General features: G+C 70.4%; 16 non-coding genes across 16 annotated transcripts; 9 read left to right on the top strand and 7 right to left on the bottom strand.

Moving 5' to 3' along the window:
• Positions 1–3,564: 3,564 nt before the first annotated feature.
• TRNAG-GCC (transfer RNA glycine (anticodon GCC)) lies at positions 3,565–3,635 on the bottom strand. Its single transcript has one exon. It is a non-coding gene; the product is annotated as a tRNA-Gly (tRNA).
• A 1,602-nt stretch (positions 3,636–5,237) lies between these two features.
• TRNAL-CAG (transfer RNA leucine (anticodon CAG)) lies at positions 5,238–5,320 on the bottom strand. Its single transcript has one exon. It is a non-coding gene; the product is annotated as a tRNA-Leu (tRNA).
• Positions 5,321–5,937: 617 nt separating this feature from the next.
• Positions 5,938–6,009, top strand: TRNAD-GUC (transfer RNA aspartic acid (anticodon GUC)). The gene has a single exon. It is a non-coding gene; the product is annotated as a tRNA-Asp (tRNA).
• A 746-nt stretch (positions 6,010–6,755) lies between these two features.
• Positions 6,756–6,827, top strand: TRNAG-UCC (transfer RNA glycine (anticodon UCC)). The gene has a single exon. It is a non-coding gene; the product is annotated as a tRNA-Gly (tRNA).
• A 285-nt stretch (positions 6,828–7,112) lies between these two features.
• TRNAE-CUC (transfer RNA glutamic acid (anticodon CUC)) lies at positions 7,113–7,184 on the top strand. Its single transcript has one exon. It is a non-coding gene; the product is annotated as a tRNA-Glu (tRNA).
• A 3,968-nt stretch (positions 7,185–11,152) lies between these two features.
• TRNAG-GCC (transfer RNA glycine (anticodon GCC)) lies at positions 11,153–11,223 on the bottom strand. Its single transcript has one exon. It is a non-coding gene; the product is annotated as a tRNA-Gly (tRNA).
• Positions 11,224–12,825: 1,602 nt separating this feature from the next.
• TRNAL-CAG (transfer RNA leucine (anticodon CAG)) lies at positions 12,826–12,908 on the bottom strand. Its single transcript has one exon. It is a non-coding gene; the product is annotated as a tRNA-Leu (tRNA).
• Positions 12,909–13,525: 617 nt separating this feature from the next.
• On the top strand, positions 13,526–13,597 carry TRNAD-GUC (transfer RNA aspartic acid (anticodon GUC)). The gene has a single exon. It is a non-coding gene; the product is annotated as a tRNA-Asp (tRNA).
• Positions 13,598–14,343: 746 nt separating this feature from the next.
• TRNAG-UCC (transfer RNA glycine (anticodon UCC)) lies at positions 14,344–14,415 on the top strand. The gene has a single exon. It is a non-coding gene; the product is annotated as a tRNA-Gly (tRNA).
• Positions 14,416–14,700: 285 nt separating this feature from the next.
• On the top strand, positions 14,701–14,772 carry TRNAE-CUC (transfer RNA glutamic acid (anticodon CUC)). Its single transcript has one exon. It is a non-coding gene; the product is annotated as a tRNA-Glu (tRNA).
• Positions 14,773–18,740: 3,968 nt separating this feature from the next.
• TRNAG-GCC (transfer RNA glycine (anticodon GCC)) lies at positions 18,741–18,811 on the bottom strand. Its single transcript has one exon. It is a non-coding gene; the product is annotated as a tRNA-Gly (tRNA).
• A 1,603-nt stretch (positions 18,812–20,414) lies between these two features.
• Positions 20,415–20,497, bottom strand: TRNAL-CAG (transfer RNA leucine (anticodon CAG)). Its single transcript has one exon. It is a non-coding gene; the product is annotated as a tRNA-Leu (tRNA).
• A 617-nt stretch (positions 20,498–21,114) lies between these two features.
• TRNAD-GUC (transfer RNA aspartic acid (anticodon GUC)) lies at positions 21,115–21,186 on the top strand. Its single transcript has one exon. It is a non-coding gene; the product is annotated as a tRNA-Asp (tRNA).
• Positions 21,187–21,946: 760 nt separating this feature from the next.
• TRNAG-UCC (transfer RNA glycine (anticodon UCC)) lies at positions 21,947–22,018 on the top strand. Its single transcript has one exon. It is a non-coding gene; the product is annotated as a tRNA-Gly (tRNA).
• Positions 22,019–22,303: 285 nt separating this feature from the next.
• TRNAE-CUC (transfer RNA glutamic acid (anticodon CUC)) lies at positions 22,304–22,375 on the top strand. Its single transcript has one exon. It is a non-coding gene; the product is annotated as a tRNA-Glu (tRNA).
• Positions 22,376–26,342: 3,967 nt separating this feature from the next.
• Positions 26,343–26,413, bottom strand: TRNAG-GCC (transfer RNA glycine (anticodon GCC)). Its single transcript has one exon. It is a non-coding gene; the product is annotated as a tRNA-Gly (tRNA).
• Between the last annotated feature and the right edge of the window lie 225 nt (positions 26,414–26,638).

Here is a 26,638-nt window from a genome sequence, read left to right as displayed (position 1 = left end):
TCTGTCCTCACTCGGGGCCACCCACAGACGCCCGCACGTCCGGCCACCGCAGGTGCTTGGACTCTCCGGCGGCACTGCTGCGGCCAGGAGAAACCGCGCCACCCCTGACAAGCCACCCCTTGCTCCTTCAAGGGGTGCTAGTTAGTGGTGTCGGTGCGGGGAAGCGGGGGTGGGGGGGTGGGGGGGGTGGGAGTGGGGGAAGAGGTCGGGGCAGGGTGAGCGATCTACCTCTTTGAGTCGGGTCACCTGCTGGAGCCCCTGGTCCCTTCCCTCGCCCTCGGGCCAGCCACCGCTCGGGCCAGCCACCGCTCGGGCCAGCTTCCCGGCCACCGCGAGCAGACAGCGGCACGGTTGCGCCCGGGAGGTGGAGTCGGGAAAGCGAATCTGGACGGGTGCAGGAAGCAGAACCGACGGGCAGTGCAGGAGAGAGAGCACGAAGATTCGGGAGGCCGGTGGGGAAAACCCAACAGCCAAGCAGGAGGAGGGGGTGGAGGCACACCGGAGACAGACGGTGGACTTGTAGCCAACAGGTTCTTGAAATCGCATCACCCATCCCTTGAGTCCCACGGCAAAGTGGCGAGCGTGTTCCCTGGAACGCCTTCCACCTCCCCCAGCCCCCACCGCCAGCGCGCAGGCCCACGACCGAGATTGCCCGTGTAAGGTTTTCCCATTGGCGCCTTAGCCTACACCTAGCCAGGATCTACTCCAGCCCTCTCTCCACCCCTGTGCCCGTCGTCTTGTCCGGGTGCTCCTCCAGCTAAATCGCAGACCACAGTCTCCTTCCCACCAACACTTGCACACCCCTGTCCGCCAAGGGTCTGCTGTCTGTTCAGAGATTGTCTCCTTTAGGAGCCCAAGCGGACAGCCCGTGCACCGGCCAAAGCTGCCGCAGCACCACACTGGCTGGGTTGGGACAAGGTCGTACCAGCGGCGGAAAGGAGCCGCTGTGGGCGGCCGGGCGCTTACCGTCACCACGGGAAGTTCCCTCAGTGCCATTGCTTCTGTGTGTGTATGTGTGTGTGTCTGGGTGTGTGTGTGGTGTGTGTGTGTGGGTGGGCGTGTGTGAGCAAGTTGGGTGTGTGTGGGTGTGAGCATGTGGGGGGGTGTGGGTGTGAGCATGTGGGGGGTGTGTGTGAGCGTGTGTGGTGTGTGTGTGTGTGTGTGTGGAGTGTGTGTGGTGGGGGATACCGCGGGATGAAGGTGTTTACTCACGTGGGTGGCCTGCCACGGGGGTTAGGGCACAGAGCCAAAAGGATCCCAGAAGGAGGGGAGGGCCGGGGGCAGCCCGGGTGTGTGGGTGGGGTGCCGGGGGCGGGGAGGTGTGGGGCTTGCGGGACCGGTCCAGAGTGTGGCCGGACAGTCGGGCAGGGTGTCTGCAGAGGCTTCGGTGGGGGGGGGGGGGAAGGGCTCCTTCCCCGGCGCCATGCCAGGCACGTACGTGAGCACCTGTGCGGGAGGGTGAGATCTGAGGTAGGGGAGGGGAGAGAGCACGAGTGTGCCTGAGGAGCCTGTGGGAGGCCGGGACTGCCAGCCGAGAATGTGAGGGATGGGGGTGGGGGACAAGGGGTGGGGGGTGGGTGGGAGGGGTCCAGCCTGGAGGCTGGCAGGAGCTGCACGCGGCAAGTGCTGGGGAGTGGGCCCCGGTGCAAGAAAGCTGGAGGCCCCCGTGGCGGGACAGGACCGTGGCGGAGGAGGTGCGCGGGGGGAGACCGCTGTGCTGTGCTGCAAGGTGGTCAGGCCAAGGGGTGGGGTGTGGGGGGCGTGGGTGGGAAGCAGGCCGGCAGGCAGGCAGGCAAGGGAGACACAGAGAGAGGGCGGGACCGGGTCTAGGAGCCGTCCCAACGGGGCGAGGGATTCCACCGCCCCCGAGGCTTCCATCACCTGTCATCGGGACAGCCAGTGACGCGTCAGGGGTCGTCCTGGGGTTGAGATTCAGAGAGGCCAAAGGGACAGATGCCACACAGGATCATTGACCACTGAGGACTCGGAAAGGAGGGGGCGTGCAGGCAGGGGACCCGTGTGGGGACGTTGGGGCAGGAGGGGCTGGTGGGGGTGGGGGTGGGGGTGCGGGCTGTGCTGGTGCTTGTGCTGCTGGCGGAGGACGACTTGCTGCTGCTGCTGCTCCTGCTGCTGGGGGTGGACCTCGTGCTGTTGGTGCCGGCGCGCGGGCTGCTGTGGTGATGGTGTGCACGGTCCCGGTGGTGGCGGTGGTGGTGACGGACTCCAGTAGTGTTGGCGATGGTGCCCGAGTCGGTGTGGTGACGGTGGAGTCGGTGGTGGGGCTGGTGGTGGTGGAGCTGGTGGTGGTGGTGGTGGTGGTGGTGATCGTGGAGGACTTCGGTACCGTTGGCAATGATGCCCATGCTGGTGAGCTGGTGGTGGCCTTGGTCCTGCTGGTGATGGCGGCGGCGGCGGCGGCGGTGGTGATGGTGAAGGTGGCGGTGGTGGTGGTCGTGGTGGTGGTGGTGGTGGTGGTAGAGGTGGTGGTGGTGATCGTGGAGGACTTGGGTACCGTTGGCAATGATGCCCATGCTGGTGCGCTGGTGCTGGACTTGGTCCTGCTGGTGATGGCGGTGGTGGTGGTGGTGATGGTGGAGGTGGTGGTGCTGGAGTTGGTGGTGGTGGTGGTGGTGGTGGTGGTGGAGGTCGAGGCGGTGGTGGTGATTGTGGAGGACTTGGGTACCGTTGGCAATGATGTCATTGCTGGTGCGCTGGTCGCGGACTTGGTCCTGCTGGTGATGGCGGTGGTGGTGGTGGTGGACTTGGTGGTGGGCTGGATGTTGGAGGACTTCACTGTTGTGGGCGATGGTGCCCGAGGCGGTGTGGTGACGGTGGACTTGTGGCGGTGGCGGCGGCGGCGGCGGCGGATGGGGAGATTGGTGCTGCTGGTGCTAGTGCCGGCGCGGGCGGTGGTGGACCTGGTGTTGGCGGGGGTCCTAGCGTTGCAGGAGCGGCGGAGTTTGGAGGCTACTGCGGCCAAGCGGCGCCTCAAGAGACTATAGGGCGCGCGTCGGGAGGATGTGGTGCCATGCATCTGGTCTTCCTGGTGCACCCCAGTGAGTTTGTGAGGGTCCCTGGAGGAGAATAGGACGGATCAGGGCTAGGGGTGGCAACTTGGTTGCCCCTGGTTGTGCAAAGAGACGAGGATTCTGGCAGTGTGGGTAGAGTGAGACAGGGAGGGAGGAACGGTGATGAAAGGCGCGGAGGTGGGGCGCGGCCCCGTGGGCTCTGGTGCGGCGCGGCGCGGTGCGGGTGTGTGGTGGTGCGGGGAAGCATTGCTGGAAGGGAAGCGGGTGAGCGAAGCGGGGTGCTCAGGGTCCTGAAGAGAAAAGGGGCAAGGGAGGCGTGTGGGCGGGCCAGGGGCCTCGGGCGCTGGGTGGAGTTGGTCCCCTGGGCGAGAAGGACCGAGAGGAAGGGAACGGGCGGCAGGGCAGGGGCGGGCTCCGGCTGGGTCCGGAGCGGAGCTAGTTCAGGCCAGGCGCCTTGAGCGTGGGCGAGAGGAAGCCGGGGGCGCGGGCGCGCGCGCGTTGGGGCTGCAGGGCCGGCCAAAAGGGGACGGCGCGCTGCATGGGCCGGGAATCGAACCCGGGCCTCCCGCGTGGCAGGCGAGAATTCTACCACTGAACCACCCATGCACCGATGGCGCCGCTCCCCAGACGGCTTCCCCAGCGGCGCTCGCCAGCGGCGGCCAGACACGGGTCCGGGCCGGTTCGGAGCATCGGCTTCGTTTGAGCAGGAGGCGGACGGGCGGTGTGGACCAGACGCTCCAGGCACGTCCGGAGCCCTAGGGAGCGGCGCACGCGGGCCGAGCGCGGCGCGGACGCACGGTGGCCGACTAGGCTCATGCGGCGCTTTGTCCTCGGTCCAGGGCCGCGGCGAGACGCTGCCCTGCCGGGGTCGCCAGGGGCAGCCGGGAGCCGGACCCAGGCTGGCCAGCGCCCGAATCCCACCCAGCGCGGGGGATCCCGTGGCAGGCGCGGCTGAGCCCTGCCGCTGCCTTCAGCGGCTCCTCTCAGCCGCCACCCAGAGAGCCCCTTTGGCCGAGGGCTTTGTGGCCGGGGCAGAGTGTGCGAGGGCGGGCGGGGCTGGGGACCGGAGCTCCGGTTGTGTGCGCACGTGCGGTGCCGTGGGGTGGGCTGTCGCGGGGTGGGGTGTGTGGGTGTGGGTGTGTGGGTGTCCGCGGGCGCGTGTGTTGTGTGTAGGAGATGGAGGCCCCGTAGCGCCGCCGGCGCCGCCGAGGAGCCGCTCAGGCCAGGAGAGCGAAGCGACGTGTCTGAGCTCGGGCGCGCAGCGCTCCCTAGGGGGCCAGCTCGGCGGGGCGCGGGGGGGGGGGGGCGGTGGTTGTGAGGCCGGAGCGCGATCTCGGCTCGCGGGAGCGCTCTGGCCGAGCGGCTGCTGGCTAGCTGGCCGACAGCGCGGTGAGGGAGCGCGCTGGGGTCCTCGGGTCCCGGCCGGGCAGCGGCTGCCGGCGCGGAGATGCGCTCGGGCGCCCAGGTGGGTGGCCTGGGGATTCAGGGCTTCCTTCGGCTCAGCGCTCACGGGAGCCACCTTCCCGGGCTGGACTCCCGGGCCAGGCCCACTGAAGGGAGGGCCCTGTCGTGGGCCGGCGAGCAGGTGGCCGGGCAGCCTGTGTCCCGGGAGGGAGGCAGGCAGGTGTGGCCAGGGTAAAGCGTCATCAAGGTGGCAAATCCTCGTGGGCACCTCGGGCCACCTGAGCAGGGTGTGGAGAGAAGGGAATGGGGGCCGGCGGAAAGGACGGGCTCTCTGTGGGACGGTGTGCTCCTGGTGGCGGGAGTGCACGGCTCTGAGAGCGAGGCGCTCTTCACCAGGCACCGGTCTGCTGGAGAACGGAATGCGGAGGGCTTTGGGCATTTGCGCAGCCGGCTGGTCTGCAGGGGGCCGCGGGAGTGGGCGGGAGCGGGAGCGGGAGCGGGAGCGAGGAAGGAAGGAAAACGCAGCCCCCGGAAAGCAGGTGAGGAGAGACGTGCTGCGAAGTTCCCCAGGCCTGCGGGGGTGGGGGTGGGATCGGGCGGGAAAGGCGCGGGAACTGGTGGGGGAGGGCGTGTGTGCGCCAAGCCTGTGGCCAGGAGCGTCGAGGCGTCAGGGCTCGGCACTGGGCCCCTTCTGCTAGGGTGCAAGGCAGGAGCGGCGGGTCAGGCAGGACCGGGCTTGCGAGAGGGCGTGGTGCAGGCCCGCCGGGGTCCGGTGCCCTGGTCGGGCGGGCCAAAAGGTGGGCGTGTCAGGAGTGGGATTCGAACCCACGCCTCCAGGGGAGACTGCGACCTGAACGCAGCGCCTTAGACCGCTCGGCCATCCTGACGGCGGGCCTGGGCGCGTCGCCGCTCGCCTGGCTGGGACCCGGCGCGGACGCTGGTGGCGGCTGGCGGCTGTGTGGGCGCGCAAGGGACGGGACGCGCGCCCCGGCCGACCAGGAGCAGCGCCAGCCGACTCGCCTGGCGCCGCCGCCGCCGCCGCCGTCGCCGCCGCCTCGCCCCGCCCCGCCCCGCCTCCTCGCACATGGCGGCCCCGCACCCAGAGACCGGCGTCGGGCCAGCCTGTCTCGCCGCCGCCGCCCCCCACCCCCACTAGGTCCTCGCCGCCCTCCCTCCGCCGCCCCTGCCCATCCCGGGCGCCCGTCCTCCTGCTCGCATCCTTGCTTGCCCGCTCGGGCCTCTTCTCCCTGCGCGATCGGCGCCCGGCAGGCCCTAGGCGCCGGCGCACTCGGAGTGTTCCGCGCCGTCCGGGTCCGGGGCCCGGGCCTGGGGTCCACTCCGAGTCGGGATGGGAGGGCTGCTCTGCGGGCTGGCGCGGTTGGTTTGGGGTCGGGTCGGGTGTGGCACGTGGCGGGCGCCTGCGTAAGGCGGGGCGTCGAGGGCAGGGGTAGGCGTGGGCGGGCAGGCGGAGAGGGGTCGGGCGCCCGGGTGGCCGCCGCCGCCGTCCTCGTTAGTATAGTGGTGAGTATCCCCGCCTGTCACGCGGGAGACCGGGGTTCGATTCCCCGACGGGGAGGCAAGACGCCCTTTTTGGTGGCCGGCGCCACCGCCGCTCTGTCCAAACGCTTGGCCCCAGGGCCCTTCTTCTCGTCCCTCCCGCGTCCGGCGAGAGGCGCGGGGCGACGACGGGTGCCCGGCCTGCCCACCGTCGACCGCCCCCACCCGTTTCCCTTCCTCGTGAGCCCGGGCGCGCGCGTGCGGGGTCGCCACGGCCCAGCCAGGGCCTCCTGTCGTGCCCCCGGCGCCTGACGAGTGACTGGCCGCAACGGGCTCCTTGGTGACGCGACGCTGCCCGGTGCTGGCTGGGCGTGGGGGTGGGGGTGGGCGCGGGGGACGGGTGGGCGGCGGCTGGGTCGGGTCCCCTGTGGGTGCGGGATGTGGCCTCGCCGGGCAGTCCGCGGAGAAGGGCCCGGGCGAGCGGGTCGCCGGAGGGAAGCGTGTCTCGCGGGCCGGGGAATGCCCGGCCGGCAGCCGAGGGCCGGGGGAGCGGCACGGCGGCCAGAGCGCCCCCCAGAGGCGGGCGGCGGGCGGCGGGCGGCGGGCGGTCGGGCCTGCGGAGCCGCACGGCGGCGTCGGGCTGGCGGGGCTGGGGCTGGGGTTGGGGCTGGGGCGGCCGCTGCTGGCGCGTGCGGCAGCGCAGAGCTGCGGACTGGCGGCACGTCGGGGCAGGGCTGCGCCAGGCAGCCCAGGCGGCGGCGAGAAGGCGTGAAGGCGCCTCTGCGAACCCTGCGCCGGCGTCTCGGGGCGGGCCCGGGCTGTGCAGCGTTGGTGGTATAGTGGTGAGCATAGCTGCCTTCCAAGCAGTTGACCCGGGTTCGATTCCCGGCCAACGCAGCTGGCCAACCTTTTGCAGGGCTCCAGGGCCGTCGTGCCCAGGCCCGATGGGAGCCCGGAGCCGAGAGCCCGGAGCCGGAGCGTGGCCCGAGGCCGAGCGCGTGTGTGAGGGAGGGAAGGAGGTGCGCAGCGTTTTGAGGGTGCTGCCAGCAGGGCGGGTGGATTGGTAGGGCCGGAGGGCGGCTGGCCGTGGCAAGGCAGGGGCCTTGGAGCCAAAGCGGAGGCGAGGGGGTGGTGTGGAGGCGCTGCGCCCAGGGCGCGCGGGCCAGGCGCAGGGCCCGACGCTCCCTGGTGGTCTAGTGGTTAGGATTCGGCGCTCTCACCGCCGCGGCCCGGGTTCGATTCCCGGTCAGGGAAGCCTTTCTTCTTCCTCTCGGCCTACCGACCTCTCCCCAGCGCATCCGCACCCCTTTTAGCCGAAGCTGGCTGGCTTCTCCCTTGCCCCGCGGCTAGCTCCACGGCCTCGGTGCCCAGACAAGGCCAGGCGCCCGGGTAGCCCAAGCCTTGCCCTGTCGCCTCGGCCAGCCCAAACCTTTTGGCCTCGCTTCTCCCTTGCCCCGCGGCTAGCTCCACGGCCTCGGTGCCCAGACAAGGCCAGGCGCCCGGGCTAGCCCAAGCCTTGCCCTGTCGCCTCGGCCAGCCGAAACCTTTTGGCCTCGCCAGCGGGCCGGCCGCCCAACGGCAGCGCATCGGCGCCTCCCCTGGGCGCTCGCATGGCTCCCCCTCTTCCTCCGCCCCAAACCCGAGAGGCCACCCGCGACACCCTCTGTCCTCACTCGGGGCCACCCACAGACGCCCGCACGTCCGGCCACCGCAGGTGCTTGGACTCTCCGGCGGCACTGCTGCGGCCAGGAGAAACCGCGCCACCCCTGACAAGCCACCCCTTGCTCCTTCAAGGGGTGCTAGTTAGTGGTGTCGGTGCGGGGAAGCGGGGGTGGGGGGGTGGGGGGGGTGGGAGTGGGGGAAGAGGTCGGGGCAGGGTGAGCGATCTACCTCTTTGAGTCGGGTCACCTGCTGGAGCCCCTGGTCCCTTCCCTCGCCCTCGGGCCAGCCACCGCTCGGGCCAGCCACCGCTCGGGCCAGCTTCCCGGCCACCGCGAGCAGACAGCGGCACGGTTGCGCCCGGGAGGTGGAGTCGGGAAAGCGAATCTGGACGGGTGCAGGAAGCAGAACCGACGGGCAGTGCAGGAGAGAGAGCACGAAGATTCGGGAGGCCGGTGGGGAAAACCCAACAGCCAAGCAGGAGGAGGGGGTGGAGGCACACCGGAGACAGACGGTGGACTTGTAGCCAACAGGTTCTTGAAATCGCATCACCCATCCCTTGAGTCCCACGGCAAAGTGGCGAGCGTGTTCCCTGGAACGCCTTCCACCTCCCCCAGCCCCCACCGCCAGCGCGCAGGCCCACGACCGAGATTGCCCGTGTAAGGTTTTCCCATTGGCGCCTTAGCCTACACCTAGCCAGGATCTACTCCAGCCCTCTCTCCACCCCTGTGCCCGTCGTCTTGTCCGGGTGCTCCTCCAGCTAAATCGCAGACCACAGTCTCCTTCCCACCAACACTTGCACACCCCTGTCCGCCAAGGGTCTGCTGTCTGTTCAGAGATTGTCTCCTTTAGGAGCCCAAGCGGACAGCCCGTGCACCGGCCAAAGCTGCCGCAGCACCACACTGGCTGGGTTGGGACAAGGTCGTACCAGCGGCGGAAAGGAGCCGCTGTGGGCGGCCGGGCGCTTACCGTCACCACGGGAAGTTCCCTCAGTGCCATTGCTTCTGTGTGTGTATGTGTGTGTGTCTGGGTGTGTGTGTGGTGTGTGTGTGTGGGTGGGCGTGTGTGAGCAAGTTGGGTGTGTGTGGGTGTGAGCATGTGGGGGGGTGTGGGTGTGAGCATGTGGGGGGTGTGTGTGAGCGTGTGTGGTGTGTGTGTGTGTGTGTGTGGAGTGTGTGTGGTGGGGGATACCGCGGGATGAAGGTGTTTACTCACGTGGGTGGCCTGCCACGGGGGTTAGGGCACAGAGCCAAAAGGATCCCAGAAGGAGGGGAGGGCCGGGGGCAGCCCGGGTGTGTGGGTGGGGTGCCGGGGGCGGGGAGGTGTGGGGCTTGCGGGACCGGTCCAGAGTGTGGCCGGACAGTCGGGCAGGGTGTCTGCAGAGGCTTCGGTGGGGGGGGGGGGGGGAAGGGCTCCTTCCCCGGCGCCATGCCAGGCACGTACGTGAGCACCTGTGCGGGAGGGTGAGATCTGAGGTAGGGGAGGGGAGAGAGCACGAGTGTGCCTGAGGAGCCTGTGGGAGGCCGGGACTGCCAGCCGAGAATGTGAGGGATGGGGGTGGGGGACAAGGGGTGGGGGGTGGGTGGGAGGGGTCCAGCCTGGAGGCTGGCAGGAGCTGCACGCGGCAAGTGCTGGGGAGTGGGCCCCGGTGCAAGAAAGCTGGAGGCCCCCGTGGCGGGACAGGACCGTGGCGGAGGAGGTGCGCGGGGGGAGACCGCTGTGCTGTGCTGCAAGGTGGTCAGGCCAAGGGGTGGGGTGTGGGGGGCGTGGGTGGGAAGCAGGCCGGCAGGCAGGCAGGCAAGGGAGACACAGAGAGAGGGCGGGACCGGGTCTAGGAGCCGTCCCAACGGGGCGAGGGATTCCACCGCCCCCGAGGCTTCCATCACCTGTCATCGGGACAGCCAGTGACGCGTCAGGGGTCGTCCTGGGGTTGAGATTCAGAGAGGCCAAAGGGACAGATGCCACACAGGATCATTGACCACTGAGGACTCGGAAAGGAGGGGGCGTGCAGGCAGGGGACCCGTGTGGGGACGTTGGGGCAGGAGGGGCTGGTGGGGGTGGGGGTGGGGGTGCGGGCTGTGCTGGTGCTTGTGCTGCTGGCGGAGGACGACTTGCTGCTGCTGCTGCTCCTGCTGCTGGGGGTGGACCTCGTGCTGTTGGTGCCGGCGCGCGGGCTGCTGTGGTGATGGTGTGCACGGTCCCGGTGGTGGCGGTGGTGGTGACGGACTCCAGTAGTGTTGGCGATGGTGCCCGAGTCGGTGTGGTGACGGTGGAGTCGGTGGTGGGGCTGGTGGTGGTGGAGCTGGTGGTGGTGGTGGTGGTGGTGGTGATCGTGGAGGACTTCGGTACCGTTGGCAATGATGCCCATGCTGGTGAGCTGGTGGTGGCCTTGGTCCTGCTGGTGATGGCGGCGGCGGCGGTGGTGATGGTGAAGGTGGCGGTGGTGGTGGTCGTGGTGGTGGTGGTGGTGGTGGTAGAGGTGGTGGTGGTGATCGTGGAGGACTTGGGTACCGTTGGCAATGATGCCCATGCTGGTGCGCTGGTGCTGGACTTGGTCCTGCTGGTGATGGCGGTGGTGGTGGTGGTGATGGTGGAGGTGGTGGTGCTGGAGTTGGTGGTGGTGGTGGTGGTGGTGGTGGTGGAGGTCGAGGCGGTGGTGGTGATTGTGGAGGACTTGGGTACCGTTGGCAATGATGTCATTGCTGGTGCGCTGGTCGCGGACTTGGTCCTGCTGGTGATGGCGGTGGTGGTGGTGGTGGACTTGGTGGTGGGCTGGATGTTGGAGGACTTCACTGTTGTGGGCGATGGTGCCCGAGGCGGTGTGGTGACGGTGGACTTGTGGCGGTGGCGGCGGCGGCGGCGGCGGATGGGGAGATTGGTGCTGCTGGTGCTAGTGCCGGCGCGGGCGGTGGTGGACCTGGTGTTGGCGGGGGTCCTAGCGTTGCAGGAGCGGCGGAGTTTGGAGGCTACTGCGGCCAAGCGGCGCCTCAAGAGACTATAGGGCGCGCGTCGGGAGGATGTGGTGCCATGCATCTGGTCTTCCTGGTGCACCCCAGTGAGTTTGTGAGGGTCCCTGGAGGAGAATAGGACGGATCAGGGCTAGGGGTGGCAACTTGGTTGCCCCTGGTTGTGCAAAGAGACGAGGATTCTGGCAGTGTGGGTAGAGTGAGACAGGGAGGGAGGAACGGTGATGAAAGGCGCGGAGGTGGGGCGCGGCCCCGTGGGCTCTGGTGCGGCGCGGCGCGGTGCGGGTGTGTGGTGGTGCGGGGAAGCATTGCTGGAAGGGAAGCGGGTGAGCGAAGCGGGGTGCTCAGGGTCCTGAAGAGAAAAGGGGCAAGGGAGGCGTGTGGGCGGGCCAGGGGCCTCGGGCGCTGGGTGGAGTTGGTCCCCTGGGCGAGAAGGACCGAGAGGAAGGGAACGGGCGGCAGGGCAGGGGCGGGCTCCGGCTGGGTCCGGAGCGGAGCTAGTTCAGGCCAGGCGCCTTGAGCGTGGGCGAGAGGAAGCCGGGGGCGCGGGCGCGCGCGCGTTGGGGCTGCAGGGCCGGCCAAAAGGGGACGGCGCGCTGCATGGGCCGGGAATCGAACCCGGGCCTCCCGCGTGGCAGGCGAGAATTCTACCACTGAACCACCCATGCACCGATGGCGCCGCTCCCCAGACGGCTTCCCCAGCGGCGCTCGCCAGCGGCGGCCAGACACGGGTCCGGGCCGGTTCGGAGCATCGGCTTCGTTTGAGCAGGAGGCGGACGGGCGGTGTGGACCAGACGCTCCAGGCACGTCCGGAGCCCTAGGGAGCGGCGCACGCGGGCCGAGCGCGGCGCGGACGCACGGTGGCCGACTAGGCTCATGCGGCGCTTTGTCCTCGGTCCAGGGCCGCGGCGAGACGCTGCCCTGCCGGGGTCGCCAGGGGCAGCCGGGAGCCGGACCCAGGCTGGCCAGCGCCCGAATCCCACCCAGCGCGGGGGATCCCGTGGCAGGCGCGGCTGAGCCCTGCCGCTGCCTTCAGCGGCTCCTCTCAGCCGCCACCCAGAGAGCCCCTTTGGCCGAGGGCTTTGTGGCCGGGGCAGAGTGTGCGAGGGCGGGCGGGGCTGGGGACCGGAGCTCCGGTTGTGTGCGCACGTGCGGTGCCGTGGGGTGGGCTGTCGCGGGGTGGGGTGTGTGGGTGTGGGTGTGTGGGTGTCCGCGGGCGCGTGTGTTGTGTGTAGGAGATGGAGGCCCCGTAGCGCCGCCGGCGCCGCCGAGGAGCCGCTCAGGCCAGGAGAGCGAAGCGACGTGTCTGAGCTCGGGCGCGCAGCGCTCCCTAGGGGGCCAGCTCGGCGGGGCGCGGGGGGGGGGGGGCGGTGGTTGTGAGGCCGGAGCGCGATCTCGGCTCGCGGGAGCGCTCTGGCCGAGCGGCTGCTGGCTAGCTGGCCGACAGCGCGGTGAGGGAGCGCGCTGGGGTCCTCGGGTCCCGGCCGGGCAGCGGCTGCCGGCGCGGAGATGCGCTCGGGCGCCCAGGTGGGTGGCCTGGGGATTCAGGGCTTCCTTCGGCTCAGCGCTCACGGGAGCCACCTTCCCGGGCTGGACTCCCGGGCCAGGCCCACTGAAGGGAGGGCCCTGTCGTGGGCCGGCGAGCAGGTGGCCGGGCAGCCTGTGTCCCGGGAGGGAGGCAGGCAGGTGTGGCCAGGGTAAAGCGTCATCAAGGTGGCAAATCCTCGTGGGCACCTCGGGCCACCTGAGCAGGGTGTGGAGAGAAGGGAATGGGGGCCGGCGGAAAGGACGGGCTCTCTGTGGGACGGTGTGCTCCTGGTGGCGGGAGTGCACGGCTCTGAGAGCGAGGCGCTCTTCACCAGGCACCGGTCTGCTGGAGAACGGAATGCGGAGGGCTTTGGGCATTTGCGCAGCCGGCTGGTCTGCAGGGGGCCGCGGGAGTGGGCGGGAGCGGGAGCGGGAGGGGGAGCGAGGAAGGAAGGAAAACGCAGCCCCCGGAAAGCAGGTGAGGAGAGACGTGCTGCGAAGTTCCCCAGGCCTGCGGGGGTGGGGGTGGGATCGGGCGGGAAAGGCGCGGGAACTGGTGGGGGAGGGCGTGTGTGCGCCAAGCCTGTGGCCAGGAGCGTCGAGGCGTCAGGGCTCGGCACTGGGCCCCTTCTGCTAGGGTGCAAGGCAGGAGCGGCGGGTCAGGCAGGACCGGGCTTGCGAGAGGGCGTGGTGCAGGCCCGCCGGGGTCCGGTGCCCTGGTCGGGCGGGCCAAAAGGTGGGCGTGTCAGGAGTGGGATTCGAACCCACGCCTCCAGGGGAGACTGCGACCTGAACGCAGCGCCTTAGACCGCTCGGCCATCCTGACGGCGGGCCTGGGCGCGTCGCCGCTCGCCTGGCTGGGACCCGGCGCGGACGCTGGTGGCGGCTGGCGGCTGTGTGGGCGCGCAAGGGACGGGACGCGCGCCCCGGCCGACCAGGAGCAGCGCCAGCCGACTCGCCTGGCGCCGCCGCCGCCGCCGCCGTCGCCGCCGCCTCGCCCCGCCCCGCCCCGCCTCCTCGCACATGGCGGCCCCGCACCCAGAGACCGGCGTCGGGCCAGCCTGTCTCGCCGCCGCCGCCCCCCACCCCCACTAGGTCCTCGCCGCCCTCCCTCCGCCGCCCCTGCCCATCCCGGGCGCCCGTCCTCCTGCTCGCATCCTTGCTTGCCCGCTCGGGCCTCTTCTCCCTGCGCGATCGGCGCCCGGCAGGCCCTAGGCGCCGGCGCACTCGGAGTGTTCCGCGCCGTCCGGGTCCGGGGCCCGGGCCTGGGGTCCACTCCGAGTCGGGATGGGAGGGCTGCTCTGCGGGCTGGCGCGGTTGGTTTGGGGTCGGGTCGGGTGTGGCACGTGGCGGGCGCCTGCGTAAGGCGGGGCGTCGAGGGCAGGGGTAGGCGTGGGCGGGCAGGCGGAGAGGGGTCGGGCGCCCGGGTGGCCGCCGCCGCCGTCCTCGTTAGTATAGTGGTGAGTATCCCCGCCTGTCACGCGGGAGACCGGGGTTCGATTCCCCGACGGGGAGGCAAGACGCCCTTTTTGGTGGCCGGCGCCACCGCCGCTCTGTCCAAACGCTTGGCCCCAGGGCCCTTCTTCTCGTCCCTCCCGCGTCCGGCGAGAGGCGCGGGGCGACGACGGGTGCCCGGCCTGCCCACCGTCGACCGCCCCCACCCGTTTCCCTTCCTCGTGAGCCCGGGCGCGCGCGTGCGGGGTCGCCACGGCCCAGCCAGGGCCTCCTGTCGTGCCCCCGGCGCCTGACGAGTGACTGGCCGCAACGGGCTCCTTGGTGACGCGACGCTGCCCGGTGCTGGCTGGGCGTGGGGGTGGGGGTGGGCGCGGGGGACGGGTGGGCGGCGGCTGGGTCGGGTCCCCTGTGGGTGCGGGATGTGGCCTCGCCGGGCAGTCCGCGGAGAAGGGCCCGGGCGAGCGGGTCGCCGGAGGGAAGCGTGTCTCGCGGGCCGGGGAATGCCCGGCCGGCAGCCGAGGGCCGGGGGAGCGGCACGGCGGCCAGAGCGCCCCCCAGAGGCGGGCGGCGGGCGGCGGGCGGCGGGCGGTCGGGCCTGCGGAGCCGCACGGCGGCGTCGGGCTGGCGGGGCTGGGGCTGGGGTTGGGGCTGGGGCGGCCGCTGCTGGCGCGTGCGGCAGCGCAGAGCTGCGGACTGGCGGCACGTCGGGGCAGGGCTGCGCCAGGCAGCCCAGGCGGCGGCGAGAAGGCGTGAAGGCGCCTCTGCGAACCCTGCGCCGGCGTCTCGGGGCGGGCCCGGGCTGTGCAGCGTTGGTGGTATAGTGGTGAGCATAGCTGCCTTCCAAGCAGTTGACCCGGGTTCGATTCCCGGCCAACGCAGCTGGCCAACCTTTTGCAGGGCTCCAGGGCCGTCGTGCCCAGGCCCGATGGGAGCCCGGAGCCGAGAGCCCGGAGCCGGAGCGTGGCCCGAGGCCGAGCGCGTGTGTGAGGGAGGGAAGGAGGTGCGCAGCGTTTTGAGGGTGCTGCCAGCAGGGCGGGTGGATTGGTAGGGCCGGAGGGCGGCTGGCCGTGGCAAGGCAGGGGCCTTGGAGCCAAAGCGGAGGCGAGGGGGTGGTGTGGAGGCGCTGCGCCCAGGGCGCGCGGGCCAGGCGCAGGGCCCGACGCTCCCTGGTGGTCTAGTGGTTAGGATTCGGCGCTCTCACCGCCGCGGCCCGGGTTCGATTCCCGGTCAGGGAAGCCTTTCTTCTTCCTCTCGGCCTACCGACCTCTCCCCAGCGCATCCGCACCCCTTTTAGCCGAAGCTGGCTGGCTTCTCCCTTGCCCCGCGGCTAGCTCCACGGCCTCGGTGCCCAGACAAGGCCAGGCGCCCGGGTAGCCCAAGCCTTGCCCTGTCGCCTCGGCCAGCCCAAACCTTTTGGCCTCGCTTCTCCCTTGCCCCGCGGCTAGCTCCACGGCCTCGGTGCCCAGACAAGGCCAGGCGCCCGGGCTAGCCCAAGCCTTGCCCTGTCGCCTCGGCCAGCCGAAACCTTTTGGCCTCGCCAGCGGGCCGGCCGCCCAACGGCAGCGCATCGGCGCCTCCCCTGGGCGCTCGCATGGCTCCCCCTCTTCCTCCGCCCCAAACCCGAGAGGCCACCCGCGACACCCTCTGTCCTCACTCGGGGCCACCCACAGACGCCCGCACGTCCGGCCACCGCAGGTGCTTGGACTCTCCGGCGGCACTGCTGCGGCCAGGAGAAACCGCGCCACCCCTGACAAGCCACCCCTTGCTCCTTCAAGGGGTGCTAGTTAGTGGTGTCGGTGCGGGGAAGCGGGGGTGGGGGGGTGGGGGGGGTGGGAGTGGGGGAAGAGGTCGGGGCAGGGTGAGCGATCTACCTCTTTGAGTCGGGTCACCTGCTGGAGCCCCTGGTCCCTTCCCTCGCCCTCGGGCCAGCCACCGCTCGGGCCAGCCACCGCTCGGGCCAGCTTCCCGGCCACCGCGAGCAGACAGCGGCACGGTTGCGCCCGGGAGGTGGAGTCGGGAAAGCGAATCTGGACGGGTGCAGGAAGCAGAACCGACGGGCAGTGCAGGAGAGAGAGCACGAAGATTCGGGAGGCCGGTGGGGAAAACCCAACAGCCAAGCAGGAGGAGGGGGTGGAGGCACACCGGAGACAGACGGTGGACTTGTAGCCAACAGGTTCTTGAAATCGCATCACCCATCCCTTGAGTCCCACGGCAAAGTGGCGAGCGTGTTCCCTGGAACGCCTTCCACCTCCCCCAGCCCCCACCGCCAGCGCGCAGGCCCACGACCGAGATTGCCCGTGTAAGGTTTTCCCATTGGCGCCTTAGCCTACACCTAGCCAGGATCTACTCCAGCCCTCTCTCCACCCCTGTGCCCGTCGTCTTGTCCGGGTGCTCCTCCAGCTAAATCGCAGACCACAGTCTCCTTCCCACCAACACTTGCACACCCCTGTCCGCCAAGGGTCTGCTGTCTGTTCAGAGATTGTCTCCTTTAGGAGCCCAAGCGGACAGCCCGTGCACCGGCCAAAGCTGCCGCAGCACCACACTGGCTGGGTTGGGACAAGGTCGTACCAGCGGCGGAAAGGAGCCGCTGTGGGCGGCCGGGCGCTTACCGTCACCACGGGAAGTTCCCTCAGTGCCATTGCTTCTGTGTGTGTATGTGTGTGTGTCTGGGTGTGTGTGTGGTGTGTGTGTGTGGGTGGGCGTGTGTGAGCAAGTTGGGTGTGTGTGGGTGTGAGCATGTGGGGGGGTGTGGGTGTGAGCATGTGGGGGGTGTGTGTGAGCGTGTGTGGTGTGTGTGTGTGTGTGTGTGGAGTGTGTGTGGTGGGGGATACCGCGGGATGAAGGTGTTTACTCACGTGGGTGGCCTGCCACGGGGGTTAGGGCACAGAGCCAAAAGGATCCCAGAAGGAGGGGAGGGCCGGGGGCAGCCCGGGTGTGTGGGTGGGGTGCCGGGGGCGGGGAGGTGTGGGGCTTGCGGGACCGGTCCAGAGTGTGGCCGGACAGTCGGGCAGGGTGTCTGCAGAGGCTTCGGTGGGGGGGGGGGGGGGAAGGGCTCCTTCCCCGGCGCCATGCCAGGCACGTACGTGAGCACCTGTGCGGGAGGGTGAGATCTGAGGTAGGGGAGGGGAGAGAGCACGAGTGTGCCTGAGGAGCCTGTGGGAGGCCGGGACTGCCAGCCGAGAATGTGAGGGATGGGGGTGGGGGACAAGGGGTGGGGGGTGGGTGGGAGGGGTCCAGCCTGGAGGCTGGCAGGAGCTGCACGCGGCAAGTGCTGGGGAGTGGGCCCCGGTGCAAGAAAGCTGGAGGCCCCCGTGGCGGGACAGGACCGTGGCGGAGGAGGTGCGCGGGGGGAGACCGCTGTGCTGTGCTGCAAGGTGGTCAGGCCAAGGGGTGGGGTGTGGGGGGCGTGGGTGGGAAGCAGGCCGGCAGGCAGGCAGGCAAGGGAGACACAGAGAGAGGGCGGGACCGGGTCTAGGAGCCGTCCCAACGGGGCGAGGGATTCCACCGCCCCCGAGGCTTCCATCACCTGTCATCGGGACAGCCAGTGACGCGTCAGGGGTCGTCCTGGGGTTGAGATTCAGAGAGGCCAAAGGGACAGATGCCACACAGGATCATTGACCACTGAGGACTCGGAAAGGAGGGGGCGTGCAGGCAGGGGACCCGTGTGGGGACGTTGGGGCAGGAGGGGCTGGTGGGGGTGGGGGTGGGGGTGCGGGCTGTGCTGGTGCTTGTGCTGCTGGCGGAGGACGACTTGCTGCTGCTGCTGCTCCTGCTGCTGGGGGTGGACCTCGTGCTGTTGGTGCCGGCGCGCGGGCTGCTGTGGTGATGGTGTGCACGGTCCCGGTGGTGGCGGTGGTGGTGACGGACTCCAGTAGTGTTGGCGATGGTGCCCGAGTCGGTGTGGTGACGGTGGAGTCGGTGGTGGGGCTGGTGGTGGTGGAGCTGGTGGTGGTGGTGGTGGTGGTGGTGATCGTGGAGGACTTCGGTACCGTTGGCAATGATGCCCATGCTGGTGAGCTGGTGGTGGCCTTGGTCCTGCTGGTGATGGCGGCGGCGGCGGTGGTGATGGTGAAGGTGGCGGTGGTGGTGGTCGTGGTGGTGGTGGTGGTGGTGGTAGAGGTGGTGGTGGTGATCGTGGAGGACTTGGGTACCGTTGGCAATGATGCCCATGCTGGTGCGCTGGTGCTGGACTTGGTCCTGCTGGTGATGGCGGTGGTGGTGGTGGTGATGGTGGAGGTGGTGGTGCTGGAGTTGGTGGTGGTGGTGGTGGTGGTGGTGGTGGAGGTCGAGGCGGTGGTGGTGATTGTGGAGGACTTGGGTACCGTTGGCAATGATGTCATTGCTGGTGCGCTGGTCGCGGACTTGGTCCTGCTGGTGATGGCGGTGGTGGTGGTGGTGGACTTGGTGGTGGGCTGGATGTTGGAGGACTTCACTGTTGTGGGCGATGGTGCCCGAGGCGGTGTGGTGACGGTGGACTTGTGGCGGTGGCGGCGGCGGCGGCGGCGGATGGGGAGATTGGTGCTGCTGGTGCTAGTGCCGGCGCGGGCGGTGGTGGACCTGGTGTTGGCGGGGGTCCTAGCGTTGCAGGAGCGGCGGAGTTTGGAGGCTACTGCGGCCAAGCGGCGCCTCAAGAGACTATAGGGCGCGCGTCGGGAGGATGTGGTGCCATGCATCTGGTCTTCCTGGTGCACCCCAGTGAGTTTGTGAGGGTCCCTGGAGGAGAATAGGACGGATCAGGGCTAGGGGTGGCAACTTGGTTGCCCCTGGTTGTGCAAAGAGACGAGGATTCTGGCAGTGTGGGTAGAGTGAGACAGGGAGGGAGGAACGGTGATGAAAGGCGCGGAGGTGGGGCGCGGCCCCGTGGGCTCTGGTGCGGCGCGGCGCGGTGCGGGTGTGTGGTGGTGCGGGGAAGCATTGCTGGAAGGGAAGCGGGTGAGCGAAGCGGGGTGCTCAGGGTCCTGAAGAGAAAAGGGGCAAGGGAGGCGTGTGGGCGGGCCAGGGGCCTCGGGCGCTGGGTGGAGTTGGTCCCCTGGGCGAGAAGGACCGAGAGGAAGGGAACGGGCGGCAGGGCAGGGGCGGGCTCCGGCTGGGTCCGGAGCGGAGCTAGTTCAGGCCAGGCGCCTTGAGCGTGGGCGAGAGGAAGCCGGGGGCGCGGGCGCGCGCGCGTTGGGGCTGCAGGGCCGGCCAAAAGGGGACGGCGCGCTGCATGGGCCGGGAATCGAACCCGGGCCTCCCGCGTGGCAGGCGAGAATTCTACCACTGAACCACCCATGCACCGATGGCGCCGCTCCCCAGACGGCTTCCCCAGCGGCGCTCGCCAGCGGCGGCCAGACACGGGTCCGGGCCGGTTCGGAGCATCGGCTTCGTTTGAGCAGGAGGCGGACGGGCGGTGTGGACCAGACGCTCCAGGCACGTCCGGAGCCCTAGGGAGCGGCGCACGCGGGCCGAGCGCGGCGCGGACGCACGGTGGCCGACTAGGCTCATGCGGCGCTTTGTCCTCGGTCCAGGGCCGCGGCGAGACGCTGCCCTGCCGGGGTCGCCAGGGGCAGCCGGGAGCCGGACCCAGGCTGGCCAGCGCCCGAATCCCACCCAGCGCGGGGGATCCCGTGGCAGGCGCGGCTGAGCCCTGCCGCTGCCTTCAGCGGCTCCTCTCAGCCGCCACCCAGAGAGCCCCTTTGGCCGAGGGCTTTGTGGCCGGGGCAGAGTGTGCGAGGGCGGGCGGGGCTGGGGACCGGAGCTCCGGTTGTGTGCGCACGTGCGGTGCCGTGGGGTGGGCTGTCGCGGGGTGGGGTGTGTGGGTGTGGGTGTGTGGGTGTCCGCGGGCGCGTGTGTTGTGTGTAGGAGATGGAGGCCCCGTAGCGCCGCCGGCGCCGCCGAGGAGCCGCTCAGGCCAGGAGAGCGAAGCGACGTGTCTGAGCTCGGGCGCGCAGCGCTCCCTAGGGGGCCAGCTCGGCGGGGCGCGGGGGGGGGGGGGGCGGTGGTTGTGAGGCCGGAGCGCGATCTCGGCTCGCGGGAGCGCTCTGGCCGAGCGGCTGCTGGCTAGCTGGCCGACAGCGCGGTGAGGGAGCGCGCTGGGGTCCTCGGGTCCCGGCCGGGCAGCGGCTGCCGGCGCGGAGATGCGCTCGGGCGCCCAGGTGGGTGGCCTGGGGATTCAGGGCTTCCTTCGGCTCAGCGCTCACGGGAGCCACCTTCCCGGGCTGGACTCCCGGGCCAGGCCCACTGAAGGGAGGGCCCTGTCGTGGGCCGGCGAGCAGGTGGCCGGGCAGCCTGTGTCCCGGGAGGGAGGCAGGCAGGTGTGGCCAGGGTAAAGCGTCATCAAGGTGGCAAATCCTCGTGGGCACCTCGGGCCACCTGAGCAGGGTGTGGAGAGAAGGGAATGGGGGCCGGCGGAAAGGACGGGCTCTCTGTGGGACGGTGTGCTCCTGGTGGCGGGAGTGCACGGCTCTGAGAGCGAGGCGCTCTTCACCAGGCACCGGTCTGCTGGAGAACGGAATGCGGAGGGCTTTGGGCATTTGCGCAGCCGGCTGGTCTGCAGGGGGCCGCGGGAGTGGGCGGGAGCGGGAGCGGGAGGGGGAGCGAGGAAGGAAGGAAAACGCAGCCCCCGGAAAGCAGGTGAGGAGAGACGTGCTGCGAAGTTCCCCAGGCCTGCGGGGGTGGGGGTGGGATCGGGCGGGAAAGGCGCGGGAACTGGTGGGGGAGGGCGTGTGTGCGCCAAGCCTGTGGCCAGGAGCGTCGAGGCGTCAGGGCTCGGCACTGGGCCCCTTCTGCTAGGGTGCAAGGCAGGAGCGGCGGGTCAGGCAGGACCGGGCTTGCGAGAGGGCGTGGTGCAGGCCCGCCGGGGTCCGGTGCCCTGGTCGGGCGGGCCAAAAGGTGGGCGTGTCAGGAGTGGGATTCGAACCCACGCCTCCAGGGGAGACTGCGACCTGAACGCAGCGCCTTAGACCGCTCGGCCATCCTGACGGCGGGCCTGGGCGCGTCGCCGCTCGCCTGGCTGGGACCCGGCGCGGACGCTGGTGGCGGCTGGCGGCTGTGTGGGCGCGCAAGGGACGGGACGCGCGCCCCGGCCGACCAGGAGCAGCGCCAGCCGACTCGCCTGGCGCCGCCGCCGCCGCCGCCGTCGCCGCCGCCTCGCCCCGCCCCGCCCCGCCTCCTCGCACATGGCGGCCCCGCACCCAGAGACCGGCGTCGGGCCAGCCTGTCTCGCCGCCGCCGCCCCCCACCCCCACTAGGTCCTCGCCGCCCTCCCTCCGCCGCCCCTGCCCATCCCGGGCGCCCGTCCTCCTGCTCGCATCCTTGCTTGCCCGCTCGGGCCTCTTCTCCCTGCGCGATCGGCGCCCGGCAGGCCCTAGGCGCCGGCGCACTCGGAGTGTTCCGCGCCGTCCGGGTCCGGGGCCCGGGCCTGGGGTCCACTCCGAGTCGGGATGGGAGGGCTGCTCTGCGGGCTGGCGCGGTTGGTTTGGGGTCGGGTCGGGTGTGGCACGTGGCGGGCGCCTGCGTAAGGCGGGGCGTCGAGGGCAGGGGTAGGCGTGGGCGGGCAGGCGGAGAGGGGTCGGGCGCCCGGGTGGCCGCCGCCGCCGTCCTCGTTAGTATAGTGGTGAGTATCCCCGCCTGTCACGCGGGAGACCGGGGTTCGATTCCCCGACGGGGAGGCAAGACGCCCTTTTTGGTGGCCGGCGCCACCGCCGCTCTGTCCAAACGCTTGGCCCCAGGGCCCTTCTTCTCGTCCCTCCCGCGTCCGGCGAGAGGCGCGGGGCGACGACGGGTGCCCGGCCTGCCCACCGTCGACCGCCCCCACCCGTTTCCCTTCCTCGTGAGCCCGGGCGCGCGCGTGCGGGGTCGCCACGGCCCAGCCAGGGCCTCCTGTCGTGCCCCCGGCGCCTGACGAGTGACTGGCCGCAACGGGCTCCTTGGTGACGCGACGCTGCCCGGTGCTGGCTGGGCGTGGGGGTGGGGGTGGGCGCGGGGGACGGGTGGGCGGCGGCTGGGTCGGGTCCCCTGTGGGTGCGGGATGTGGCCTCGCCGGGCAGTCCGCGGAGAAGGGCCCGGGCGAGCGGGTCGCCGGAGGGAAGCGTGTCTCGCGGGCCGGGGAATGCCCGGCCGGCAGCCGAGGGCCGGGGGAGCGGCACGGCGGCCAGAGCGCCCCCCAGAGGCGGGCGGCGGGCGGCGGGCGGCGGGCGGCGGGCGGCGGGCGGTCGGGCCTGCGGAGCCGCACGGCGGCGTCGGGCTGGCGGGGCTGGGGCTGGGGTTGGGGCTGGGGCGGCCGCTGCTGGCGCGTGCGGCAGCGCAGAGCTGCGGACTGGCGGCACGTCGGGGCAGGGCTGCGCCAGGCAGCCCAGGCGGCGGCGAGAAGGCGTGAAGGCGCCTCTGCGAACCCTGCGCCGGCGTCTCGGGGCGGGCCCGGGCTGTGCAGCGTTGGTGGTATAGTGGTGAGCATAGCTGCCTTCCAAGCAGTTGACCCGGGTTCGATTCCCGGCCAACGCAGCTGGCCAACCTTTTGCAGGGCTCCAGGGCCGTCGTGCCCAGGCCCGATGGGAGCCCGGAGCCGAGAGCCCGGAGCCGGAGCGTGGCCCGAGGCCGAGCGCGTGTGTGAGGGAGGGAAGGAGGTGCGCAGCGTTTTGAGGGTGCTGCCAGCAGGGCGGGTGGATTGGTAGGGCCGGAGGGCGGCTGGCCGTGGCAAGGCAGGGGCCTTGGAGCCAAAGCGGAGGCGAGGGGGTGGTGTGGAGGCGCTGCGCCCAGGGCGCGCGGGCCAGGCGCAGGGCCCGACGCTCCCTGGTGGTCTAGTGGTTAGGATTCGGCGCTCTCACCGCCGCGGCCCGGGTTCGATTCCCGGTCAGGGAAGCCTTTCTTCTTCCTCTCGGCCTACCGACCTCTCCCCAGCGCATCCGCACCCCTTTTAGCCGAAGCTGGCTGGCTTCTCCCTTGCCCCGCGGCTAGCTCCACGGCCTCGGTGCCCAGACAAGGCCAGGCGCCCGGGTAGCCCAAGCCTTGCCCTGTCGCCTCGGCCAGCCCAAACCTTTTGGCCTCGCTTCTCCCTTGCCCCGCGGCTAGCTCCACGGCCTCGGTGCCCAGACAAGGCCAGGCGCCCGGGCTAGCCCAAGCCTTGCCCTGTCGCCTCGGCCAGCCGAAACCTTTTGGCCTCGCCAGCGGGCCGGCCGCCCAACGGCAGCGCATCGGCGCCTCCCCTGGGCGCTCGCATGGCTCCCCCTCTTCCTCCGCCCCAAACCCGAGAGGCCACCCGCGACACCCTCTGTCCTCACTCGGGGCCACCCACAGACGCCCGCACGTCCGGCCACCGCAGGTGCTTGGACTCTCCGGCGGCACTGCTGCGGCCAGGAGAAACCGCGCCACCCCTGACAAGCCACCCCTTGCTCCTTCAAGGGGTGCTAGTTAGTGGTGTCGGTGCGGGGAAGCGGGGGTGGGGGGGTGGGGGGGGTGGGAGTGGGGGAAGAGGTCGGGGCAGGGTGAGCGATCTACCTCTTTGAGTCGGGTCACCTGCTGGAGCCCCTGGTCCCTTCCCTCGCCCTCGGGCCAGCCACCGCTCGGGCCAGCCACCGCTCGGGCCAGCTTCCCGGCCACCGCGAGCAGACAGCGGCACGGTTGCGCCCGGGAGGTGGAGTCGGGAAAGCGAATCTGGACGGGTGCAGGAAGCAGAACCGACGGGCAGTGCAGGAGAGAGAGCACGAAGATTCGGGAGGCCGGTGGGGAAAACCCAACAGCCAAGCAGGAGGAGGGGGTGGAGGCACACCGGAGACAGACGGTGGACTTGTAGCCAACAGGTTCTTGAAATCGCATCACCCATCCCTTGAGTCCCACGGCAAAGTGGCGAGCGTGTTCCCTGGAACGCCTTCCACCTCCCCCAGCCCCCACCGCCAGCGCGCAGGCCCACGACCGAGATTGCCCGTGTAAGGTTTTCCCATTGGCGCCTTAGCCTACACCTAGCCAGGATCTACTCCAGCCCTCTCTCCACCCCTGTGCCCGTCGTCTTGTCCGGGTGCTCCTCCAGCTAAATCGCAGACCACAGTCTCCTTCCCACCAACACTTGCACACCCCTGTCCGCCAAGGGTCTGCTGTCTGTTCAGAGATTGTCTCCTTTAGGAGCCCAAGCGGACAGCCCGTGCACCGGCCAAAGCTGCCGCAGCACCACACTGGCTGGGTTGGGACAAGGTCGTACCAGCGGCGGAAAGGAGCCGCTGTGGGCGGCCGGGCGCTTACCGTCACCACGGGAAGTTCCCTCAGTGCCATTGCTTCTGTGTGTGTATGTGTGTGTGTCTGGGTGTGTGTGTGGTGTGTGTGTGTGGGTGGGCGTGTGTGAGCAAGTTGGGTGTGTGTGGGTGTGAGCATGTGGGGGGGTGTGGGTGTGAGCATGTGGGGGGTGTGTGTGAGCGTGTGTGGTGTGTGTGTGTGTGTGTGTGGAGTGTGTGTGGTGGGGGATACCGCGGGATGAAGGTGTTTACTCACGTGGGTGGCCTGCCACGGGGGTTAGGGCACAGAGCCAAAAGGATCCCAGAAGGAGGGGAGGGCCGGGGGCAGCCCGGGTGTGTGGGTGGGGTGCCGGGGGCGGGGAGGTGTGGGGCTTGCGGGACCGGTCCAGAGTGTGGCCGGACAGTCGGGCAGGGTGTCTGCAGAGGCTTCGGTGGGGGGGGGGGGGGAAGGGCTCCTTCCCCGGCGCCATGCCAGGCACGTACGTGAGCACCTGTGCGGGAGGGTGAGATCTGAGGTAGGGGAGGGGAGAGAGCACGAGTGTGCCTGAGGAGCCTGTGGGAGGCCGGGACTGCCAGCCGAGAATGTGAGGGATGGGGGTGGGGGACAAGGGGTGGGGGTTGGGTGGGAGGGGTCCAGCCTGGAGGCTGGCAGGAGCTGCACGCGGCAAGTGCTGGGGAGTGGGCCCCGGTGCAAGAAAGCTGGAGGCCCCCGTGGCGGGACAGGACCGTGGCGGAGGAGGTGCGCGGGGGGAGACCGCTGTGCTGTGCTGCAAGGTGGTCAGGCCAAGGGGTGGGGTGTGGGGGGCGTGGGTGGGAAGCAGGCCGGCAGGCAGGCAGGCAAGGGAGACACAGAGAGAGGGCGGGACCGGGTCTAGGAGCCGTCCCAACGGGGCGAGGGATTCCACCGCCCCCGAGGCTTCCATCACCTGTCATCGGGACAGCCAGTGACGCGTCAGGGGTCGTCCTGGGGTTGAGATTCAGAGAGGCCAAAGGGACAGATGCCACACAGGATCATTGACCACTGAGGACTCGGAAAGGAGGGGGCGTGCAGGCAGGGGACCCGTGTGGGGACGTTGGGGCAGGAGGGGCTGGTGGGGGTGGGGGTGGGGGTGCGGGCTGTGCTGGTGCTTGTGCTGCTGGCGGAGGACGACTTGCTGCTGCTGCTGCTCCTGCTGCTGGGGGTGGACCTCGTGCTGTTGGTGCCGGCGCGCGGGCTGCTGTGGTGATGGTGTGCACGGTCCCGGTGGTGGCGGTGGTGGTGACGGACTCCAGTAGTGTTGGCGATGGTGCCCGAGTCGGTGTGGTGACGGTGGAGTCGGTGGTGGGGCTGGTGGTGGTGGAGCTGGTGGTGGTGGTGGTGGTGGTGGTGATCGTGGAGGACTTCGGTACCGTTGGCAATGATGCCCATGCTGGTGAGCTGGTGGTGGCCTTGGTCCTGCTGGTGATGGCGGCGGCGGCGGTGGTGATGGTGAAGGTGGCGGTGGTGGTGGTCGTGGTGGTGGTGGTGGTGGTGGTAGAGGTGGTGGTGGTGATCGTGGAGGACTTGGGTACCGTTGGCAATGATGCCCATGCTGGTGCGCTGGTGCTGGACTTGGTCCTGCTGGTGATGGCGGTGGTGGTGGTGGTGATGGTGGAGGTGGTGGTGCTGGAGTTGGTGGTGGTGGTGGTGGTGGTGGTGGTGGAGGTCGAGGCGGTGGTGGTGATTGTGGAGGACTTGGGTACCGTTGGCAATGATGTCATTGCTGGTGCGCTGGTCGCGGACTTGGTCCTGCTGGTGATGGCGGTGGTGGTGGTGGTGGACTTGGTGGTGGGCTGGATGTTGGAGGACTTCACTGTTGTGGGCGATGGTGCCCGAGGCGGTGTGGTGACGGTGGACTTGTGGCGGTGGCGGCGGCGGCGGCGGCGGATGGGGAGATTGGTGCTGCTGGTGCTAGTGCCGGCGCGGGCGGTGGTGGACCTGGTGTTGGCGGGGGTCCTAGCGTTGCAGGAGCGGCGGAGTTTGGAGGCTACTGCGGCCAAGCGGCGCCTCAAGAGACTATAGGGCGCGCGTCGGGAGGATGTGGTGCCATGCATCTGGTCTTCCTGGTGCACCCCAGTGAGTTTGTGAGGGTCCCTGGAGGAGAATAGGACGGATCAGGGCTAGGGGTGGCAACTTGGTTGCCCCTGGTTGTGCAAAGAGACGAGGATTCTGGCAGTGTGGGTAGAGTGAGACAGGGAGGGAGGAACGGTGATGAAAGGCGCGGAGGTGGGGCGCGGCCCCGTGGGCTCTGGTGCGGCGCGGCGCGGTGCGGGTGTGTGGTGGTGCGGGGAAGCATTGCTGGAAGGGAAGCGGGTGAGCGAAGCGGGGTGCTCAGGGTCCTGAAGAGAAAAGGGGCAAGGGAGGCGTGTGGGCGGGCCAGGGGCCTCGGGCGCTGGGTGGAGCTGGTCCCCTGGGCGAGAAGGACCGAGAGGAAGGGAACGGGCGGCAGGGCAGGGGCGGGCTCCGGCTGGGTCCGGAGCGGAGCTAGTTCAGGCCAGGCGCCTTGAGCGTGGGCGAGAGGAAGCCGGGGGCGCGGGCGCGCGCGCGTTGGGGCTGCAGGGCCGGCCAAAAGGGGACGGCGCGCTGCATGGGCCGGGAATCGAACCCGGGCCTCCCGCGTGGCAGGCGAGAATTCTACCACTGAACCACCCATGCACCGATGGCGCCGCTCCCCAGACGGCTTCCCCAGCGGCGCTCGCCAGCGGCGGCCAGACACGGGTCCGGGCCGGTTCGGAGCATCGGCTTCGTTTGAGCAGGAGGCGGACGGGCGGTGTGGACCAGACGCTCCAGGCACGTCCGGAGCCCTAGGGAGCGGCGCACGCGGGCCGAGCGCGGCGCGGACGCACGGTGGCCGACTAGGCTCATGCGGCGCTTTGTCCT

Source organism: Halichoerus grypus, chromosome 7 (genome assembly GCF_964656455.1).
Source record: "Halichoerus grypus chromosome 7, mHalGry1.hap1.1, whole genome shotgun sequence".
NCBI classification, from domain to species: domain Eukaryota; kingdom Metazoa; phylum Chordata; class Mammalia; order Carnivora; family Phocidae; genus Halichoerus; species Halichoerus grypus.
This window is presented reverse-complemented; position numbering and strand designations above follow the sequence as displayed.